This window comes from Heloderma suspectum, chromosome 8, assembly GCF_057233095.1.
Source record: "Heloderma suspectum isolate Gila_16-S chromosome 8, 16-S_ref, whole genome shotgun sequence".
Classification (NCBI taxonomy): domain Eukaryota; kingdom Metazoa; phylum Chordata; class Lepidosauria; order Squamata; family Helodermatidae; genus Heloderma; species Heloderma suspectum.
Genome location: NC_139465.1, coordinates 21,025,288 through 21,035,501, shown reverse-complemented (window position 1 = coordinate 21,035,501; position 10,214 = coordinate 21,025,288). Strand labels below are relative to the sequence as shown.

At 45.9% G+C, this 10,214-nt stretch overlaps 1 pseudogene; it reads right to left on the bottom strand.

Annotated features, from left to right (window-relative positions):
* Positions 1 to 4,835: 4,835 nt before the first annotated feature.
* LOC146338909 (translocon-associated protein subunit alpha-like) lies at positions 4,836 to 9,540 on the bottom strand (annotated as a pseudogene).
* Positions 9,541 to 10,214: the final 674 nt, after the last annotated feature.

Sequence of the window (10,214 nt, the reverse complement as noted above, 5' to 3'; positions counted from 1 at the left end):
AAAAACAAAAAACAAAACAGTAGACATGTATCGGATTGTGCCTTCAGATAGCACAGTGATTCTCAACTAAAAGGAACAAGAAGTGCATTTCTGGCAATGTTCTTTGAGTACAACTATACGCTTAGTCCAAATGACTCATATTATTCTCCTCCATCAATGGAACTGGAAGCTGGGCTTCACAGAAAAACTTCCAATTTAAGCAAAAACAAGAGGAAGGGGTTGGATAGCTGGGTTAGTAACGGCTGACAGTACTAACAATATTCACTCATCATATTCCACTTATCTCTTCCATGACCTCTTGCAGGGCAACCGCCTTGGTAAAGATTTGTCTCTTCCGCTTTCCATGTTGTTGTTCAGTCATTAAGTCGTGTCCAACACTTCGTGACCCCATGGACCATAGCATGCCAGGATTTCTTGTCCTCCACTCTCTCCTGGAGAGTGCTCAAGTTCATATTCATTGCACTGGTGATGCTATGTAGCCATCTCATCCTCTGCCGTCCCCTTCTCCTTTTGCCTTCAGTCTTTCCCAGCATCAGGGTCTTTTCCAGTGAGTTTTCTCTTCACATTAGGTGGCCAACATATTTGAGCTTCAGTTTCAGTATCTGTCCTTCCAATGAGCACTCAGGGTTGATTTCCTTTAGGATTGACTGATTTGACCTCCTTGCAGTCCAGGGGACTCGTAAGAGTCTTCTCCAGCACCACAGTTCAAAAGCATCGATTCTTCGCCACTCAGCCTTTCTTATAGTCCAGCTCTCACAGCCATACATTGCTACTGGGAAAACCATAGCTTTGATTATACGGACCTTTGTCAGCAAGGTGATGTCTCTGCTTCTTACTATGCTGCCTAGGTTTGCCATAGCTTTCTTCACAAGGAACAAGCGGCTTTTAATTTCATGGCTACAGTCACCGTCTGCGGTGATCTTGGAGCCCAAGAAAGTAAAATCTGTCACTGCTTCCATTTCTTCCCCTTCTATATGCCAGGAAGTGATGGGGCCAGACAGTTTTTTTAATGTTGAGTTTCAAACCAGCTTTTGCACTCTCCACTTTCACCCTCAACAATAGGCTCTTTAGATCCTCTTCGCTTTCTGCCATTAGGGTGATATCGTCTGCATATCTGAGGTTGTTGATAATTCTCCCATCTTAATTCCGACCTGTGATTCATCCAACCCGGTGTTTCTCATGATGTACTCTGCATATAAGTTAAATAAGCAGGGTGACAATATGCAGCCTTGTCATACTCCTTTCCCAATTTTGAACCAATCGGTTGTTCCATGTCTGGTTCTTACTGTTGCTTCTTGACCCTCATACAAGTTTCTCAGGAGACAGGTAAGGTGGTGTGGTACAATCAAAGGCTTTAGCGTAGTCAATGAAGCAGAAATAGATGTTTTTCTGGAATTCTCCTGCTTTCTTCATGATCCAGTGAATGTTGGTGATTTGATCTCTAGTTCCTCTGCCTCTTGGAAACCCAGCTTGTACTTCTGGTAGTTCTCGGTTCACATACTGCTGAAGCCTAGCTTGTAGGATTTAGAGCATAACCTTGCTGGCATGTGAAATGAGCGCAATTGTGCAGTAGTTTGAACACTCTTTGGCACTGTCCTTCTTTGGAATTGGAATGTAAACTGACCTTTTCCAGTCTTGTGTCCACAGTTGAGTATTCCAAATTTGTTGACATATTGAGTGCAGCACTTTAACAGCATCATCTTTTAGGATTTTAAATAGCTCAGCTGGAATACTGTATTCTCTGCTAGCTTTGTTGTTAGTAATGCTTCCTAAGGCCCACTTGATTTCACTCTCGAGGATGTCCGGCTCAACTCCAGTGACCGCACTATCATGGCTATCAGGGACATTAAGATCTTTCCTGTATAGTTCTTCTGTGTATTCTTTCCACCTCTTCTTAATCTCATCTGCTTCTGTTAGGTCCTTGCCTTCTTTGTCCTTTATCATGCCCATCTTTGCACAAAACGTTCCCTTGAGATCTCCAATTTTCTTGAAAAGATCTGTAGTCTTTCCCATTCCATTGTTTTCCTCGAATTCTTGGCATTGTTCATTTAAGAAGGCCTTCTTGTCTCACCTTGCTATTCTCTGGAACTCTGCATTCAATTGGATATATCTTCCCCTTTCTCCCTTGCTTTTCGCTTCCCTTCTTTCCTCAGCGACTTGTAGGGATGGCGGAGAATTTCTCCCCGAAACTTCGGGGGGCCGAGCGCCAACGTGTTCGGCCCCCCGAACAAGTTTCGGGGAGAAATCCTCCGCAGCCCCCTGCCCCCCGCACCCCCCCCCCAGGACGGGACTTACCTTCGCCGAATGTCCCTCCCGGCGACGGGTCCGGCCAGCGGTTCGTCAGGTGTTCGTGCGGGGCGGGAGCGGCAGCCGGTCTTTCGACTGGCTGCTGCCACCGCCATTCCAAGAAAATGATAGGCTACGTCATTCCAAGATAGGCTACGTCAATCGTCACGTAGCCTATCACGGGTGACCTTAAAAAAAAAAAAAAAGCGCGTACGGATAATGGCGGCCCCCCGCGAACAACCTTCAAGGACAGGTAAGGGACTTTCGTCCACCTCTAGCGACTTGTAAAGCCTCATCAGACAGCCACTTTGCTTTCTTGCATTTCTTTTTCTTTGGGATGGATTGAGTTGCTGCCTCCTGAACAATGTTACGGACCTCCGTCCATAGTTCCTCAGGACATAGTTCCTCTGTCTATCAGGTCTAATCCCTTAAATCTATTCCTCACCTCCACTGTATATTCATAAGGGATATGATTTAGACCTGAATGGTTTAGTGGTTTTCCCTACGTTCTTCAATTTAAGCCGAAATTTTGCAACAAGAAGATCCACTGAGCCACAGTCAGCTCCAGGTCTTGTTTTTACTGACTGTATAGAGCTTCTCTATCTTTGGCTGCAAAGTACATAATCTGGTTTCGATATTGACCATCTGGTGATGTCCATGTGTAGAGTCGCCTCTTGTGCTGTTGGAAAGGAGTGTTTGCTATGATCAGCGTGTTCTCTTGGCAAAACTCTATTAGCCTTTGTCCTGCTTCATTTTGTACACCAAGGCCATGCTTGCCTGTTATCTCGGTTATTTCTTGACTAGGGATGGCGGAGAATTTCTCCCCGAAACTTCGGGGGGCCGAGCGCCAACGTGTTCGGCCCCCCGAACAAGTTTCGGGGAGAAATCCTCCGCCCCCCCGCCCCCCGCCCCCCCCGGGACGGGGCTTACCTTCCCTGAATGTCCCTCCCGGCGGCGGGTCCGGCTGGTGGTTCGTCCGGTGTTTGAGCGGGGCGGGAGCGGCAGCCGGTCTTTCGACCTGCTGCCGCCCCCGCCATTGCAATGAAAGAAAAAAAAAAAAACGTCCCCTGATAGGCTACGTGAATCGTCACGTAGCCTATCACGGCAAGATTTGCAAAGTCAGCCGTGATAGGCTACGTGAATCGTCACGTAGCCTATCACGGGTGACTTTAAAAAAAAAGAAAGAAGTGTGTACGGATAATGGCGGCCCCCATAGGGAGCCGCCATTCCCCTTCCTTATTTGGTCGCTGTAGTCTACGTCAATGTTTACATAGACTACGGCGAAAATAAGGGCAACGCTATTTGCGTTGCCCTTATTTTCGCCGTAGTCTACGTAAACATTGACGTAGACTACAGCAACTAAATAAGGAACGCGAATGGCGGCTCCCTATGGGGGCCGCCATTCGTGTACGCGCTTTTTTTTTTTTTTTAAGTCACCCGTGATAGGCTACGTGACGATTCACGTAGCCTATCAGGGGACGTGTGTTTTTTTTTTTTTTTTACTTTCGTGTTCGCGGCCAGGCGAGGCGGGAAGCCTCCTCCCCGGCCTGAATTTCGGCCGGGCGAGGCGGGAAACCTCCCCCCCCGGCCTGAATTTCGGCCGGGCGAGGCGGGAAGCCTCCCCCCCCGGCCTGAACTTCACGGGGGGAGCAGCAAAGCGCTCCCCCCCACCGTGAAAAAGCTGCAAGAAAAGGTAAGTGACTTTCGTTCACCCCTATTCTTGACTTCCTACTTTGGCATTCCAATGATCCAATCCCCTATGATGAAAAGGACATCTTTGTTTGGTGTTAGTTCTAGAAGGTGTTGTAGGTCTTCATAGAACCAATCAACCTCAGCTTCTTCAGCCTCAGTGGTTGGGGCATAGACTTGAATTACTGTGATGTTGAATGGTTTGCCTTGGATTCGTACTGAGATCATTCTATCATTTTTGATATTGTACCCCAGTACTGCTTTTCCCACCCTTTTGTTGACTATGATTGCTACTCCATTTCTTCTAAGGGATTCTTGCCCACAGTAGTAGATATAATGGTCACCTGAATTAAATTCGCCCATGCTTGTCCATTTTAGTTCGCTGATTCCCAAGATGTCGATGTTCAATCTTGCCATCTCATGTTTGACCACCTCCAGCTTACTTTGATTCATTGATCTGACATTCCAGGTTCCTAAACAATATTGTTCTTTACAGCATCAAATTTTCTTTTCACTACCAGACACATCCACAGCTGAGTGTCCTTTCGGCTTTGGCCCAGCTGCTTCACTCTTTCTGGCACTACTTGGAAATTCCCTCTGCTCTTCCTCAGTATTATATTGGACACCTTCCGACCTGAGGGTCTCATCTTCCGGCATCATATCTTTTAGCCATTTCCAGAATACTGGAGTGGGTTGCCATTTCCTTCTCCAGTGGTCCACATTTTTTCAGAACTCTCTGCCATGACCTGTTCGTCTTGGGTAGCATTGCATGGCATAGCTTATGGCTTCAGTGAGTTACGCAAGCCCCTCACCACAACAAGGCAATGATCCATGAAGGGGCTGCTTTGCATGCTATGATTTTAAGTTTCTTGAGGGATCTGACTCATGTCAACATCATTCTGATTAGATGGCCCTATTTCTATTTTCTGAGTTGGTCTTTTTCTTTCTAGATTCTAACAGCTGGTATAGACCAACGAAGACAAGCAAGCCAAGTCCACCAAGGAACATATATATAAAGATCATTTCATCACTTAATCTATCATCTTTTTCAATAATTGTAACAGTTTGACTGAAAACAGCATCTTCTTCCGCGAAGCTGTTTTCAATCAAATGGTTAGTTCCCATTTCAGTCTTTATAATTCAGATTAATAACCAATCCAAAGGGACGACCACCCATAGGCTCTGAAGGACGGAAGAAGTATTCAAATATAGCCTATTTCTGTGGTGGTGGTGGTGGTGTGTGACATGTAGGGATGTACGAAAGTCACTTACCTTTCCGTGGATTATGTTGATGGTGGGGGGGGGAGGCATTCCATCCCTCCCCCCAGAATCCTCGATGGGGGGGAGGTGATCCGTTCATCCCCCCCAGAATCCTCCACGGCCAGCTGTGCTCCGCAGCAGCTCCATGGAGCAGCTGGCCAGGCCCAGCCCAGCCCAGAGCCGTCCGCAGCCAGATTTCCGGCCACAGAGGGCTCTGGGGCGGGGGGAACCGTGTACGCAAATGGCGGCGGCTATGGCCGCTGCCATTTGCGTTCCTTATTTTTGGCCATCTTAATCTACGTAAATGTTTACGTAGACTATGACAGCGAAAATAAAGGGGAATGCAAATAGCGTAGTGGATGCTATTTGCGTCCCTTGTTGATCAAAAAGGGACGCAAATAGCGCCCGCTACGCTAGTTGCGTTCCCCTTTATTTTTGCCGTCATAGTCTACGTAGTCTTGGCGGAGGGCTCTGGGGAAAAAAAAAAGGCGTACACAAATGGCGGCAGCTACGGCCGCTGCCATTTGAGTTCCTTATTTTTGCCGTCTTAATCTATGTAAATATTTATGTAGACTAAGACGGTGAAAATAAGGGGAACACAAATAGCGTAGCGGACGCCTTTTTTTTTTTTTACCCAGATGTTTTAGGCTACGTAAAAACTTACATAGCCTATCACGTCTCTGTTAAAAAAAAAAAAACTGGAAATGGCGGCAGCAGCAGCCTGTCGGAAGACCAGCCGCCGCCGCTGAAGCCACCGCCGGAGCCGCCGCCGCCCAGAAGATCCGCCCCAGGTAAGTCTCGTCCCGGGGGGGATCCGCGTGGGGGTGGCAGGCCGTTCCGCCACAGATTTCAGGGGGCCGAATGCACTGGCATTCAGCCTCATCGAGATCCGTGGCAGAATTCTCTGCGATCCCTAGAAGAGTGGTGAAATTCTGAATGAAAAGCTGGTAACCTTGAGGGTACATCTAGATACTCTCCAATGAAGTTTTCTGTACCCTTGTTTAATAAAGCCTACTAAAAACTTTGCAATATAGTTTGCTGGGAAATCGTCTCCTTTTACAAACATGATTGCTGTATCAGCACTAGGTGATGCTGCTTTAGATTCCCCCAATAGTAGGGATGTACAAAACTCACTTACCTTTTCGTGGAATCTTTTGCGGTGGGGGGGGAGGCGATCCATCCCTCTCCCCGGAATCCTCGATGGGGGGGGGAGGTGATCTGGTCCTCCCCCCCAGAATCCTGTAAATATTTACGTAGGCTAGAACGGCAAAAAATAAAGGAACACAAATAGCGCCCACTACGCTATTTGCATTCCCCTTTTTTTCGCTGTTTTATCTTACATAAATATATACGTAAGATAAATAGGTGAAAAATAGGGAACGCAAATGGCGGCCGCCATAGCCACAGCCATTTGCATATGCTGCGCTTTTGGGGGGGGGTTAGCCATGATAGGCTATGTAAATTCTTACGTAGCCTATCACGGCTGCAAGGACAGCAATGGCAGCGGCAGCAGCCCAGCCGTGGCCGGCCAGGAGACCAGCCACCAGAGCCACCAGAGCTGCCGCCACCGCCAAATCCACCGCATCCGCCCCAGGTAAGTGCCGTCCCAGGAGGATTCCACAGGGGGGCCATTCTGCCACGGATTCCGGGGGGGGGCAGATTCTTTAGAATCTGGCCTCACTGGAATCCGTGGCAGAATTCTCTGCCATCCCTACCAATAGGTCTTCATCCTCTTTCTCTTCTATCAGTTCTAGGGGATTATCAGTTTCAGCTTCTGCATCTTCAACTATTGTATCTTCTATTTCTTCCTCTCCATCATGAGCAGCAACCACCAAGCCAGAACGTGGGCCACTTTGATGCTGCCAAGAAGCAAGACAGCAGGGAAGGCCAGCAGCATGAACAGCAGCAGGAATTGGTACAGGGACCTCCTCGTGGTAGTGGCCCACTTAGCACCCTCAGAGGGGATTACTACTTTTTTTTGTCACTGCGGAATGGCAAGAGGCTCCCATCTGGCCAGCATACTCTGGTTTCTCTTCAGATCATATATTGTGTTTCTATTTAAATCATAGTAATTATTTCTTAATATAGATCTAGACATATAAAGTAGCACATGCAAATTCTTTGCAAATCCATGTCCACTTTTGGGGTGATGTGTTTCCTCTTTTTCGTGATGCATAATTAAGACCACCCTACTCAGAAAGAGTTGCTTGCCTAAGGCTACCTAATGATTTGGAGGTGTGATTCAAACAACCAGGGGCTTCCTGATGTGTAGCTCAGTCTCTTAGCTGTTACACAGTACACTAGTTCTCACAACACTCACTCAGACAAGTGTGAGGTTTTCCTGGACAATTAAAATCTGTGCATTACCACATCTTTATGTGAATAATGCCATACCTTTTTCCATGTCATACTGCAGAATAGAGTGTAATCTCACATATGTAGCAAAAGTATCATAAGATACATCCATTGTTTGTTTCTAATACCAACTCACCTTCCATTATTTGCTTTGCACCAGATTTAAAGCAACAATCTCTCAACTCTTGAAGAGTAGGCAGGATTAATGACAAAAAGTGTAATATCCCACACAATGAGACCACTTCAAAGAGACAATCTCAGGCCTGGTTCAGGCATTACTCTGGGTTGTTTTTTTTCTTCCTGGTAGGGAGTGAGATGGCCACCTCAGCCAGCTGATCATTCATTCATTCATTCATTCATTCATTCCATTTATACCCCACCTTTCTTCCACTGTGGAACTCAAGGTGGCTACATGTGGTTCCAGGTGGTCTCCCTTCCAAGCATTAAGCAAACCCAGACCTGCTTAGCTTCAGCAAGGTGACTGCCTCATGTGCCTTCAGACTATGACCTGTTGGGTGTCATGAAAGTGCGGCAAATTGTTAGTTCTTTAATTTATTATTGTTTCAGGTTCCAAAATAACGTGGCCAGTCCTCGATGTTATGCACCTTGATTTGTGGCAGGGGTGGGGAAACCATTTGCTTGTTCCACCTCAGACAGCATAATGTCTTGGGTTGGCCTGACCACCCAGTATCTCCATTCTCACAACCAATGTGGCATAAGAGACGGAAGTCTACTGAGTTCTTTCACAGGAATCTCCATGAACATTCTAGTTACATTTCAACTGAGAGGTTATCTGTCCTACTTGCACTGCTCGTAGGAATTATTTATTTACTTATTTTTAAATTCACCCACAAAAGGGCAGTGTACAAAGACATGAATTGAGACACAAGTACAAAAAAGCCAAGTCGCATCGGTATCAGTCGTCCGCTTACTTTTTTCTATGCCATTCAGTGGTTTCAATACCTCTGCTATTGTCACACTGCAAATGGTAGTGTATTAAACTCTATTTAGATCTATCCACTCTGTATATCCACCAACTAAAGCTACACAAGCCAGATACTTTGATGGGAACTGAACAAGTGCATTCAAGAAACATTTGGCAAGTCTCAATTTCTCATTTTACAATGTCGAATTATCCAAGAATTTTACAAGTCAGTACTATCAAAGTCACAGCTTCCCTTCCAGCTTTCAGCTAGGAAGAACATAAAACATACATTCTTCCACAACTTCAGACCTTTGGCTTTTATATTTCATTTTATGGAAAATATGTCAGGCTTTCAAAAGGGCTCCTTGTACCCACTTGCACATTTTCACAAAATGATGCAGAGGGAGAAGTATCTAAAAATATTGGAAGACTTAAAAATTATGACTACTTGGAATAATCAGAGCTATTCATTTATAACCCCAGATAATGAAATGCCTGTATTGTTTGCCCTTCACCCAAGAACAAATTCTTTAGTTTAACTCACAGAAACTATTCATATGACACCAATCGTTCTAGCATGCTATCAGCAAGTAGATCCATTTTCAGTTCACTATTTAAGGGAAATACACCTTTGTATCTTTTGAATAAATCCTGTATTTCTGTTATCCACCATGAAGAAATAATGAAGATAATCATTGCAAAGTGTACAGCCTTGCATCTGAGCACAATACTCACAACAATATAATAATAATAGTAATAATGAAACTAATCAATGTCTTGCACTCATATAAAAATCCTTTCAAACCTTTTTAACTGGGACATTTTGCCTAATTCAGACATGCAGAACTGAAACCAGTGTCAAACTAACCACAGACGTCTTTAACTACTGGAGATGATCTGATGCCCCAAATTCTTGAGTGGATCTCAATTCTACAATGACAATGAAAAACCAGTCACTACCAAGCTTGTGTTAAAAACCTGATGATTCTTTCACAGGTTACCAAAGGATTAAGCAAGTCGCCCATGGCGATTATACCAGATGGGATGAACCTACTACAGATAAAGGTAAAAACTAACCAGAGCAGCCAAAAAATGCTGTTGCCAACCCCGACTATTTAGGGATGGCGGAGAATTTCTCCACGAATCTCTGGGAGGCCGAATGCCAACGCATTCAGCCCCCTGAAATTGGTGGTGAAATTCTCCGCCGGCCCCCCGCCCCCCCCCCCCCGGGATGGGACTTACCTCATGCGAATGTCCCTCTCGGCGGCGGGTCCCGGCGGCGTTTCGGCGGCATTTCAGTGGCAGCTGCGGCAGCAGCTGGTCTTCTGACCGGCTGCCGCCGCCACCATTGCAAAATAAAAAAGGAAAGTAAAAAACAAACGAACAAATACCCGTGATAGGCTACGTAATGATTTACGTAGCCTATCACAGCTAGATTTCCAAAGTCAGCCATGATAGGCTATGTAAATCATCACGTAGCCTATCACGGGTGACTTTGAAAAAAAAAAGCGCATAAACAAATGGCGGCACCCATGGGGGCCGCCATTTGTGTTCCTTAGCTTTTACGTGCTTTTTATACGTGCTTTTTTTTTCCCAAAGTCACCTGTCGGCTACGTGACGATTTACATAGCCTATCACAGCTGACTTTGGAAATCTAGCCGTGATAGGCTACGTAAATCGTTACGTAGCCTATCACGGG